The 12,713-nt window shown below is 38.2% G+C and overlaps 1 long non-coding RNA gene across 1 annotated transcript; it reads right to left on the bottom strand.

Annotated features, from left to right (window-relative positions):
- Positions 1-7,181: 7,181 nt before the first annotated feature.
- LOC125501481 lies at positions 7,182-8,129 on the bottom strand. The gene is made up of 2 exons (XR_007279064.1): positions 7,995-8,129; positions 7,182-7,565 (listed from the first exon to the last, which is right to left on the bottom strand). It is a non-coding gene; the product is annotated as an uncharacterized LOC125501481 (long non-coding RNA).
- Between the last annotated feature and the right edge of the window lie 4,584 nt (positions 8,130-12,713).

The raw sequence follows: 12,713 nt of genomic DNA, 5'->3' as shown, positions 1-12,713 counted from the left end.
TCGAGATTTTTTTTCACTGTTCCGAAATATGACATCCTTGGCTATCTTTGAACTGCTGAAATTAAAATCAATAAGTGTCAAAAATCTGAAATTTTTACACAAATCTCAGATAAATATTCTCACAAGGTTCAGAGAAATTTTTTTTTGCCACATACGTACCCATATGTATTCTGTATTGCCTATGTATACAGCTTACGATGCATTATACACTAAGGATGATTGTAAGATCTAATATCTGATAGTGTATCAATCTTAGAACACTGAAACAAAAATGTGCGTGAAGTTAGCACCGCCATTTTGAGAATTCAAAAATTCGACAATTGTGCCGGATTGTGCTCAGCTTGTGCTAAAGTGTGCCATAAACCAAAAAAATATATGTCGAACCGGTTCTTCAAAATCGCCCAAAAACGTTTTTTTCGGTAGCACCGCCATTTTGGAAAAAACGAAAAACACCGATTGTGCTGAACTCTTGACGAGTTACAGGTTACAGGTCGCTGTGCCGCCAGAAAGAATTTTTTTACTGTGATAGGTACCGAGATATCGTCGGTCAAAAAAAAAATATAGCACCGCCATTTTGGAATCTCAGAATTTTCTTTAGCGCAAAATGACGCGCGTGAAGTGTGCTGCGTTGTGCCGTAAATAAAAAAATTCCATGATTGACAGTTTGGTCTCAAAATCCAGAGAAATTCCGGACCGAATTCGAGAAAAAAAAAACATTTTTGCAGTTAGGACATGTGCTGCGTTGTGCTACAAGAGCACAATCTTGTACTCCCATGACCTTTTTCTCTCCGATCGACCCTTGACTCTCAACGAGCCGGTATTCGATTTTGGAAAAAAAACAACTTTTCAAAAAAATTAATTTTCGAAATTTGCGAGTTGTGCTGAGTTGTACTGCGAGAGCACAATCTTTTACTCCCATGACTTTTTTCTCTCTGATCGACCCTTGACTCTCAACGAGCCGGTATTCGATTTTGGAAAAAAAACAACTTCTCAAAAAAATTAATTTTCGAAATTTGCGAGTTGTGCTGAGTTGTGCTGCGAGAGCACAATCTTTTACTCCGATGACTTTGTTCAGCGTGAACTGGCAGAATTTGCGAGTAGTGCTACGCGAGCGCTGGTTAGGCCTTCAGCGCATTCAGTAGCGATCACGGTAGAGCGAATCACGTGGGGCTCTAGTTCGCGCTGGAGGGGATAAGTGGCAGCGGTGAAGGTTCGGTGCGCTCATACCTCATTCTGGTGCTGACTCTCGAGCGTTAGACTTCGTGCGCTTCGTTGTTAACTCTGCGTTTGATTATCGAATGTTTTTTCCCCAGAATTGAATAACGCTGAATTTTGTATTTACGAATACCGAGATATTGAAATATATATCTATAGAGGAAAGATAAGTTGTGGCGTATATATATATATATTCATATATCTTATTCTTCACTGACGCTTTACTCTTGCCTTACTATACGTTTTACCGACACTGAAGATTCTTTGAGTCATATTTAATTAAAATCCAAACTACGTCGGCGGTATGTTTCCCCGGCCAGATATTGCCCAATTGAGGCAATTATTGCGCCTGCCGCATTTCAAGGTTTTAAATGACTACGGGACAGTCCTTCCACCGAAATCAGATGTGTTTCGAAATGTATCGGATGCGATGGACTCTGATCATCGCCTCAGTCCGAAATACATTTATACTATCGTAAAATAAAACAGGTATGACATTCACACGGAACTCTTGCAGTTTTTCAACATTGATTCTTCACAAAATGTATCTATCGGTAACAGTACCGCTGATACTGTTGACGGTGAAAATCGCAAAGAGTTTTCCCCAAATATCGATGATATATGGGACGAAATGAAACCAGAGGAAGTCGACTATATATTTAAATCGCGTGGCAAGCGTAGACTTTGTACGCTCAAACGACGTACGTGGACCAATGTGTTGTACGGAAAAATATTCAGCCAAACTAAGCTACCCTGCGCGCTTAGTTTCAGAAACATAAAATCATCTGAAACCGGGTAGTACATGAGCGTTACAGCAAAATGTCCGGAATGTTTATGCTTTTTTTCAGGTCGTGTTACTCACGCGCCAAAAGAAGGTAGTCCAATTATTATGGAATGCGTTATTGAAGACTTTGATGCAACTATTAAGCATACAAAAAAGAGGCAGCTGAAAGGTTCAAATAGAACGAAAGTTGCTAAACAGATGGTCGATGGTAATGTATTACCTTGTATATGGAGAAGGAACAAAGCAGATGAATTGATGGATTTTGGGGATGATGAACCAGCTCACCTATTCAAAGGTTCAGTTCTGCGAAAAGCCAAGGAGGAGAGGCAAAATCAGTTGCTTGGTATTAAGACCTCGAATGTATACGAGAGTTTACAGTCATTCAAGTATAGTTCGATGTATGAAGGTGCAATCCGGGCGATTGGTGTTGACCCGTTCTTTATTCATTATTGGACGCAGGCGCAAATGGCAATTTTTGAGAAATTTTCAAATACGCTGTACATTGATGCAACTGGCTCCCTTGTGAAAAAATTAAGATTGCCAAATGGAGATTTGAGTCCACATCTCTACCTATATCAAGCTGTGGCACAAGTTGAGTCGCGAACAGTGCCAATATTCCAAATGATTTCGGCGGCACAGAATACGAATGCCATTGCGTATTGGCTCTTCGAATTTTTAAGAGCAGGAACGATCGAAAAATCGTCATTCCCCATTCCAAAGGAAGTTGTGACTGACTTTGATAGGGCTTTATTAGGAGCAGTTGCGAGAGCATTCGCTCAGCAACCTAGCCTCAAGCACTATTTGTGCGTATGTTTTGAAGCGATAAGGCTACCACCAACCCGACTACCATCCTGTATGTTGAGGCTAGACGTGTGTCATTTCGCGAACATGATCTCTAGGTGGAAATGCTTTGGTGGGAAACCACCCCGCGTGCGTCAATTGTATCTTAGATCGATAGCAATTCTAAGAAAACAGGAAACTTTGAGAAACATAGAGGAGATCGCCAAGGCCATACTTCTCCTCACATTGAGCCCGAATTTGAGCAAGAACTCTCTGGCAGACCGTGCACGGTCAGTGCTGACGATGCACGTGAGGGGTGATACTCGGGTTGATGTTGATGAGGATTACCTCGGTGACTCTGGTGAACACGACCCCGACCACATCGATCAACACGACATGGCCGATACGGACCTATGGCAGTGGGCTGGTCAGATGTATGAAGATTGCGTTGAATTAGTCAGCAAGGAGTCGGAATCCGATGACGTTAATGGATTTTATTGCCTCGAAGTAGCCAAGAAGTTGAGAGTCCTACTTCCCTATTTTCCACTATACACCGAAGTAATGCGACCGATATTTGGCTACGGGACCGTGAATGCTACCTCGGCGGCTGTCGAGTCGGAATTCAACGATTTAAAACATCGGGTGGCGAAAAATCAAGTGCTGCCCCTCCGTGTGGATAAATTCGTAAGTCGGCATATATTATCTTTCTCTGGCCGAATTAAGCTTGCAATGGTAGGGCAAGATGAGAGTGAAGAACCGTTGCCCATCAAGTCTGATCAGCCAAACCTCATCCGAACTGATTAGCCGGAGGAAGATTCAAAATTGAATATTTCGACAGAGCGGGTGGCTACTGCTACAGACGACGCCGCGGAATCCGACGATCACGATCTGCCGGCTCTTTCGGAACTCATTGCCGAACAAAATTGGCGTAATAAAAATGACAAGAAGAAAAAAAGATTTGGATATGCTGACCCCTTCCCGCAATATCAATCAGAATGCTATAATTATACAGAGCTGCCAGTCATACCAAATGGAAATCACTGTCCAAGCGTCCGTGATCGCAAAGGTCTGGTGCTCCTTCCTTATAACACATGCGGTTTCGATAGCATCTGTCAAACCTTGGCGATGCAAATGTCGAACAATGAAGTCTACAATTCGACAGTGATTAATACATCGTCCCGCATTTTCTCCGTCGCGGTCGACTTGATCACTAAGGGCCTCTGCGCAAAGTTCTATAAGAACCGTGCTTTTCTTCTGCGAGATATCGAGCAATTACCCCAGGAACCGTTCCGGAATAATATTATAAAAATTAACGCAGCATCGAATATTGCTAACTTGGCCACATATCTCCTGAAAGACGATCCGAGTTTCAGAGAGACGTGGAGCTGTGAAAAATGTGGCAACTCCGGTTCTCGACAAAATGTTCTGCTCGGTGTCAATTATGACATATTGTCGCGTGAAGGAGTGAAACATTTGAACGAGGCAATTGCCCAGGGCCATCATCCTCCGAAGGAATGCTGTGGGGAAATTCCTCGTCTGCGAAGGACCTACGGATCGCAGGTTGTGATCAAAAGTGACTGTGGAAATGTGCCGTGTCCGCTGCAGGACTTTCCTGAAATTCTGACGATTGTCGAAGGACAGCATTACCGTATCGCCGGAGTCATAGACTACCAAGGTGGCCAGAGTTTCAGGTCTGTCGGACACTATACGACGTATATACGATTAGCGAACCGTTGGATACATTATGAAGATGATCATAAAAAACCAAAGTCCCGTATAGTCGATGATAGCACGGAAGTACAAGCACACTTGTGCATATACGTTATATTCTGATGGGAACCGGAGGAAGCAGACTATCCAAAACACGGAGGATAAGTTAAGAAAAGCGTCAGGGAGGCGTCAAGACATTGATGTTGCTATGAACGAGGATATTGAGCGACTACATACGTGCTTTGTGTTCTCGTGCACCTTGTTTTAAGAAATACATGATATATTGTATGTGGTTTCGATAGACAATTATCGAGAGCACCAGGTTTTTTAATTTTTGATTTTTAATTACAGGTGATTTGAGTAAACCATGATATTGATATTACAAATTATTAATCCAGAAACTGACAAAAAGCAATTATGCAGAAAAAAAAGTATGGTGTCATGAAAATTGATCATACGCGACGACTTGAGCAGAAACGGAGCGATTGCGCGTAAAAAACACATCCGGAGCAGAAAAAAAGAAAATTAGAAAGGAGCAATCGTATAAAATAATATTTTTCATTCTTGTTAATGTGTTGTGCGATAAAAAAACCCGAACACCGCATTCGCGTCCCATTCGAAGTTAGTTCATTCATTTTTTTTATTTTTTTCTATTAGTAATTATTTCTTTTTCGAAATTCGTTTTTTTTCAAAATCGAATACCGGCTCGTTGAGAGTCGAGGGTCGATCGGAGAGAAGAAAGTCATGGGAGTAACAGATTGTGCTCTCGCAGCACAACTCAGCACAACTCGCAAATTTCGGAAATTAATTTTTTTGAAAAGTTGTTTTTTTTTCAAAATCGAATACCGGCTCGTTGAGAGTCAAGGGTCGATCAGAGAGAAAAAAGTCATGGGAGTAATAGATTGTGCTCTCGCAGCACAACTCAGCACAACTCGCAAATTTCGAAAATTAATTTTTTTGAAAAGTTTTTTTTTTTTCAAAATCGAATACCGGCTCGTTGAGAGTCAAGGGTCGATCGGAGAGAAAAAAGTCATGGAAGTAACAGATTGTGCTCTCGCAGCACAACTCAGCACAACTCGCAAATTTCGAAAATTAATTTTTTTGAAAAGTTGTTTTTTTTCCAAAATCGAATACCGGCTCGTTGAGAGTCAAGGGTCGATCAGAGAGAAAAAGGTCATGGGAGTACAAGATTGTGCTCTTGTAGCACAACGCAGCACATGTCCTAACTGCAAAAATGTTTTTTTTTTCTCGAATTCGGTCCGGAATTTCTCTGGATTTTGAGACCAAACTGTCAATCATGGAATTTTTTTATTTACGGCACAACGCAGCACACTTCACGCGCGTCATTTTGCGCTAAAGAAAATTCTGAGATTCCAAAATGGCGGTGCTATATTTTTTTTTTGACCGACGATATCTCGGTACCTATCACAGTAAAAAAATTCTTTCTGGCGGCACAGCGACCTGTAACTCGTCAAGAGTTCAGCACAATCGGTGTTTTTCGTTTTTTCCAAAATGGCGGTGCTACCGAAAAAAACGTTTTTAGGCGATTTTGAAGAACCGGTTCGACATATATTTTTTTGGTTTATGGCACACTTTAGCACAAGCCGAGCACAATCCGGCACAATTGTCGAATTTTTGAATTCTCAGAATGGCGGTGCTAACTTCGTTGAGTGTAGATAGGAATACAGGTGCGGAAGACGTGGTGGGGGTATGCTTATGTACTTTTCCTTATATACAAGAGCTTTGCCTCCCCACTAGTAGATGGCGCTGACAAAAATTTCCCGATTTTACGCACACGCAGAGCGGTCTCGCGTACATGAGATTACTACCCATGCAAAGGCTCACGGACCGTTGAGTGTAGATAGGAATAGAGGTGCGGAAGACGTGGTGGGGGTATGCTTATGTACTTTTCCTTATATACAAGAGCTTTGCCTCCCCACTAGTAGATGGCGCTAACAAAAATTGCCCGATTTTACGCACACGCAGAGCGGTCTCGCGTACATGAGATTACCACATGCAAAGGCTCACGGACGGCCCGAGCTTTCCCTCCCCACTACTTGGTGCGCTGCAGTCGGTCACTTACACGCATACGGGTCCCTGTAAATGATATGCACGCACACAATCGATTCTCGCTGGCGCGCGGCGTTCCGCGATTTCAACTCATTGCCAGAATCAGAGCAATCGAGCAACTCACAAGGGGAGGTTGAGAACTCGTCGTCATCGATTTCGGCCAAATTCACAGTATATGTTGGGCTCGACTAGAACTTAAAGTGAGCCAAGTAAAAAGACGAGATGGCCAAGCGTTTTGCAGATATTATTGTTTAAACATTTTATGTGTAGTACACAAGCTTTTTAAGATTACGTGTGGAACAAATAATGGTCAGCGCAGCGGCAAGCGTTCGGATTCATAGCATGAGGCTCGTGGGTTCGATTCCATGTGCGTGGGGTTTTTCTTTTGGTTTTTTTTTTTTCAATTTGGATCTCATTTACGTCGAAAATAAAATGAAATGATGTCAAATATGTAGTATCCACTCTGTTCCAGGCACAGAATCAATTTTACTGTCTGCCATTTTCGAAAGATTTGATTCTCGCTGGCGCACGGTGTTCCGATTTTGATCTTACGCGTCGATCGCGGAACTGGCAATTGTGTAGCTTGCGGGGTTGCGAAAAGCGCATACAGAAAGTAATCGAATTAGCACTAGGTGAATTTTTTTTATTTCCCAATTGTTACTGTCAAAATAAGAACTAAGTAATACAATATTATCTGCATCCTTAATTACATCATTCGAATGAAAAAGTAATTTTCAATTTTTTAGTTCTGTCATTCGAATAAGAAATTTATTTTGAAACTCCTCAATCTTAATTTTTGAGTTAAAAACCCGTTTCTGATTTTTAATATTATGATTCGAATTCAAAATTACATATATCATTTTTCACTGAAAATTTAATTTCCAGTTTTAATTCGAAGTTTTGGAACTAATTAATTTGCAATTCTGGTCTCATAACTCGCAGTTTTCCAAATCACCCGTGAGGAACCCGCCATGTAAAATAAAGGGAAACGAATCTGTCGCAGTACCTCACGGGTGATTTGGAAAACTGCGAGTTATGAGACCAGAATTGCAAATTAATTAATTCCAAAACTTCGAATTAAAACTGGAAATTAAATTTTCAGTGAAAAATGATATATGTAATTTTGAATTCGAATCATAATATTAAAAATCAGAAACGGGTTTTTAACTCAAAAATTAAGATTGAGGAGTTTCAAAATAAATTTCTTATTCGAATGACAGGACTAAAAAATTGAAAATTACTTTTTTATTCGAATGATATAATTAAGGATGCAGATAATATTGTATTACTTAGTTCTTATTTTGACAGTAACAATTGGGAAATAAAAAAAATTCACCTAGTGCTAATTCGATTACTTTCTGTATGCGCTTTTCGCAACCCCGCAAGCTACACAATTGCCAGTTTCTCGATCGACGCGTAAGATCAAAATCGGAACGCCGCGCGCCAGCGAGAATCGATTGTGTGCGTGCATATCATTTACAGGGACCCGTATGCGGTGAGTGACCGACTGCAGCGCACCAAGTAGTGGGGAGGGAAAGCTCGGGCCGTCCGTGAGCCTTTGCATCGGTAGTAATCTCATGTACGCGAGACCGCTCTGCGTGTGCGTAAAATCGGGAAATTTTTGTCAGCGCTATCTACTAGTGGGGAGGCAAAGCTCTTGTATATACGGAAAAGTACATAAGCATACCCCCACCACGTCTTCCGCACCTCTATTCCTATCTACACTCAACGCTAACTTCACGCACATGAAACAAAACCTGTGATCTGGCAATGTTGCACCGAGTATTATCAAATCTCGTGTCACAATGTTTGTCCTCAATGGACTCCTAAACCACTTAACCGATTATAATAAAATTCGCACAATATGTGCAGTTCGATCCAACTTGAGAGATAGGATAGTTTAAATCTCAAAATAAAGTCGCAATTTTAATTCATTGCTAATTATTTGTCTGTTATTATTAGACAGACACAATTATCTGTTAACTCCAAATGATTCTAACAGATGTGGATACCTTCCGACTGGGTTGAGTAAGTAATCAATAGATGGCGCTGCTATGGTAAACCTACGAACGTGTCATATAAGCTACATTTTAAAAGCATAATCACCACGTGTTGTTGACGCTATAAAATTAATTAAATTTATTTTGTAGTGAACGAAATACTGTACAATTCAATTATTTCCAATTTTTTGAATTTTGGTGTTAGCATAGCCGGCCACGTGTTACTTAGACTGAAGTGTAAATTGAATTCATATTATAATGAAGATAATACAGTGAAATTAATCCTGTTTTCTACTTATTTGTGCTTCATTGATCAAAACTTTATAATTTAATTTGAATATATGTATGTAAGTATTATCACATAATTATGAAATTTGATTAAAATGTCAATGCAAAAATGATACACAATTTCCTACACTTTTTCAATAGTTGTACAAATATTTTTGTATATTATTTTTATTTAACTTCCATTGAAAATTATTTTGCACTTATCATTTCAATGTGCTATGATAACATGTTTTTCAGTTCATCTTTCTAATATTTAAACGATTAAATTATTATTTTCAGTCAAATGCCACCGAAAAAATCTAACCTCAACAACGTGAGCAGCAAAGGGTCACGACGCAAACGTGTTGAAAGAGCTCAGCAATTACCAGAACAAATCGAAACAAGAAATGCAGCTCAAAGAATCAATCTGATGAATTTTTATTTTGTACCTATTGATTTCTGCTTAATATCAAGTGTAAGAACATTTTAATTAATTGTGTTCAATGTACTTCCCCTTCAAATCTCAATCCAGTGAATTTGTATACCAACATCAACATTTTCGTCTTTGTTCGTAAATAATTTCATTGTACTAAAGGGTTATAGTAGTAGAAAGTCAAATAAGGAGATCACCATATTTTTTTACAAATACCATCTGTGTGAAAAAGCATAGTGGACTCCGTGACTGATGTTCTCTTATTGTTCCTCTTAGATTGTTTACTATAATGTAATATAACAGAAACTTCAGCCACAGCAACGCGTGGCCGGGACAGCTAGTATAATATATATTTATACATATATATAATTCCTACTCTTCATTCTACAATATACTCGAGATAACTTTATGCGCAGCGTTGCCGGATCACCATTGACCACGAAAATAACATGTTGGAATTAAAAAGAGAATGATATTTCAAATTATCGTATCGCATCCACAAAAACGGTGAAGTGCTTTTTTTTTTTCTTTAAATTTATTTAAAGAACTTTTTTTTTTACTCTCATAAATTTGTTCAAAAAATAATCTCAGAAAAATTATTTTTACATTTCACATCAGATTCTACCTGGTAAGAAATAATTTCATTCTGTATAGAGCTTTTGTGGAATCTATTTCGTTTCAATTGGTGATACGACTCTGTAACGAAGCGTTCCTCTTTATCACGTTTTTATTAACCCGCTTTCTTGTCTATCTGTTTGTCTGTTCAGTAAAAATTTTGCAATCGATTTTAAACCAACTTCCCAATGAGCTAGATATTTGAAACTTCAAACACACCTCATATCTGGATGACAATACAATATGAACTTCTTTTCGTAAAAAAAGAAATGAAAAAAAAAACGGATCGATAATTAATGAGATTTATAATAATGAAATTTAACAAAATATAGTTATTGACACGATTAAAAGCAAATAGCTTGTTCTTCGAATAAATTTTGTTCCAATATACCACGTTTGGTTTTTTGCGGATATCTCGAAAACTATTGCAGATATCCCAAATTTGAAAGAAGGTTCATGAAGAGCAGAAAACATACTAAAAAAAAGTCCAACCTTCCTGAACTGTCCCGCGAATATTCATAACTTTAATTGAGCTATGAAAAAATGACCGATGACGCCTGATTCGGCTCCCGGCTCCCGATGATTGTTTCAGAGGCATATGCGAAAAAAATGTATCCAACAGTTTATATATGAATATTAAGGAATGAAAGAATTTAAGTACTTACTGGACACTCTAATAAACAATAATCGGTTGGAAAAAAAATTTAATCATCATTTTTCAATGTACCATATGGTACCATGCTTTTGTAAATTGAAAACTCTTTCTCAATAGACAAATAACAAAAAAACTCGGATAATTAACAAACCGAAAGTTTCAAATTCCTTCCACTTCTTGAAGCTATGGAAAAAAATTAAAAATATAAAAAAAGGAGTGACTTTTTTTTTTAAGAAAACATTTTCTTGTTTGAATCATAATTTCAATTGTTATTTGACATTCTGAAGGAAAAAAAATTCTCAATTATTTTCAAATTGTTTTTCGCATAAACAATTTGTTATAAACAAATGAATTTTCGAGCGAGTTTTTTTTATTACTGAATATGATACAATAACAACTGTGTGTGGGTTTTTGAACAAAACAATTCTAGTTTTTTTTTAATTTCAAAAATTTATGGATCTTGAATTTTTTCGTTCTCTTCGAGTTTCTTACCTTTGTTACCAAAATTACTACTATCGTATTATTACTTGCCGTATCAACAGTTAATGAGTAATTCTGGTTCTAATTTTTTTCCAACTGATTATTGTTTATTAAAGTGTCCAGCAAGTACCTAAATTTTTTTATCCCTCAATATTCACATATAAACTGTTGAATAAATTTTTTTTTGGCTCATGTCTCCCAAACGAGCATCGCGCGTGGGAGCCGAATCAGGCGTCATCGGTCATTTTTTCATACCTCAATTAAAATCATAAATATTCGTGGTGCAGTTTAGGGAGGTTGGACTTTTTTGTAGTGTGTTTTCTGCTCTTTTTGAATCTTTTTCAGATCAAATTTCAGATAGCCGCAATAGTTTTCGAGATATCCGCAAAAAACCGAACCCTACTTTTTTCCATTAAATTGTTTATTACTTTTGTAATTTTTTCAACCGGGTTGTCATGCGATTTTCTGAAGTTTCTCGAGCTCATTCTGGATCCAAAAATCACCTTAACATTGAATTCGGCGAAGGCTAACTCAAATATGACCAAAAGGCATTTGTTGACTAGACTATAGGACTAGAAGGACGAAACAAGAGCGAGGTGCGAAAGTGACAATTTGCTGGGAAGCGAGTGTCGTCGCTTTGATGCGCGGCGAGCTAAAGCCTGGTTGCTGGTGCGAGTGAGGTTAGTTTGGACAGAAATCGTTTAGACAGAATCCGTTTCTACGGAGAAAATTTGCCCAGGGTTCGTTTGGACATAAGAAATTTCGACTTAGATTCGTTTGGATACAAATGCAAACGACCCTGCGTCGGTCGGTAGAAAATAAACTAACCTAACCTAATTCGGTTCGTTTGGACAGAATTCGTTTTCGCTGCATTTGTACAGAAGAATCATATTCTGTCAAAACGATCCCGCCGGCTCTAGTTCTGTCCAACCGTACCTAACAATAAGTCGAAATTTCTTCTGTCCAAGCGAACCCTGGGCAAATTTTCTCTGTAGAAACGAATTCTGTCCAAACGAACCACTCCCACTGGTGCTTTGCTCACACAAAATTACAATAAGTGGAAAGATACTTGTTTCTGAAGAGGAATCTTTAAATAAGCTAATTATTCATGGAAGAATTGGTAAATTTTTCGTTCCAACTAAAGATCGAGTTTTTGTAAATTAGTTGATTCTTATAGCTCTTGAAAAACTTTTTTCCTAGAATTGAATTCAATGATTACTAAAAAATTTTGATTCAGGAAGAACAAAAAAAGAGCGAAAATGAAACGAAGAAAATGACAACACGTTAATGATAGAATTAAGTTCCAGTGAAAATCAATTGAACAATCTAATTTCTTTGAAAAACTTGTTACAAGTTTTCTTCTCACTCAGAAATCATTATTTCCCAATTGATTTTCAATTAATTCTTCTTTCCTCGGCATCTTTGGATCTTGATTTTGGTTTTTTTTTTCTAAATTTTTTCTGTACTCGAAAATCTTTCCATCGTGTCCTGTTAAAGTTCACAAAAAGCTAACCAACGAACAAACTCCTACTCGCAAGCCCCAACAAGAATAACAGTTATATTCAGTTTTTTTTTTTTTTTTTTGACCGATAGTTTGTGTTAGCGAACATGAAATACTCCTTTTTTCCAAAGCCGTAACATTGCGAACTATACTGAAATTTTTTTCAACCGAACAAGAATAATCTTCCTTAAAGAAAATATTGT

Source organism: Athalia rosae, chromosome 6 (genome assembly GCF_917208135.1).
Source record: "Athalia rosae chromosome 6, iyAthRosa1.1, whole genome shotgun sequence".
NCBI lineage: Eukaryota > Metazoa > Arthropoda > Insecta > Hymenoptera > Athaliidae > Athalia > Athalia rosae.
The sequence above is the reverse complement of the archived record's forward strand: the minus strand, read 5'-3'. Positions and strand labels throughout refer to the sequence as shown.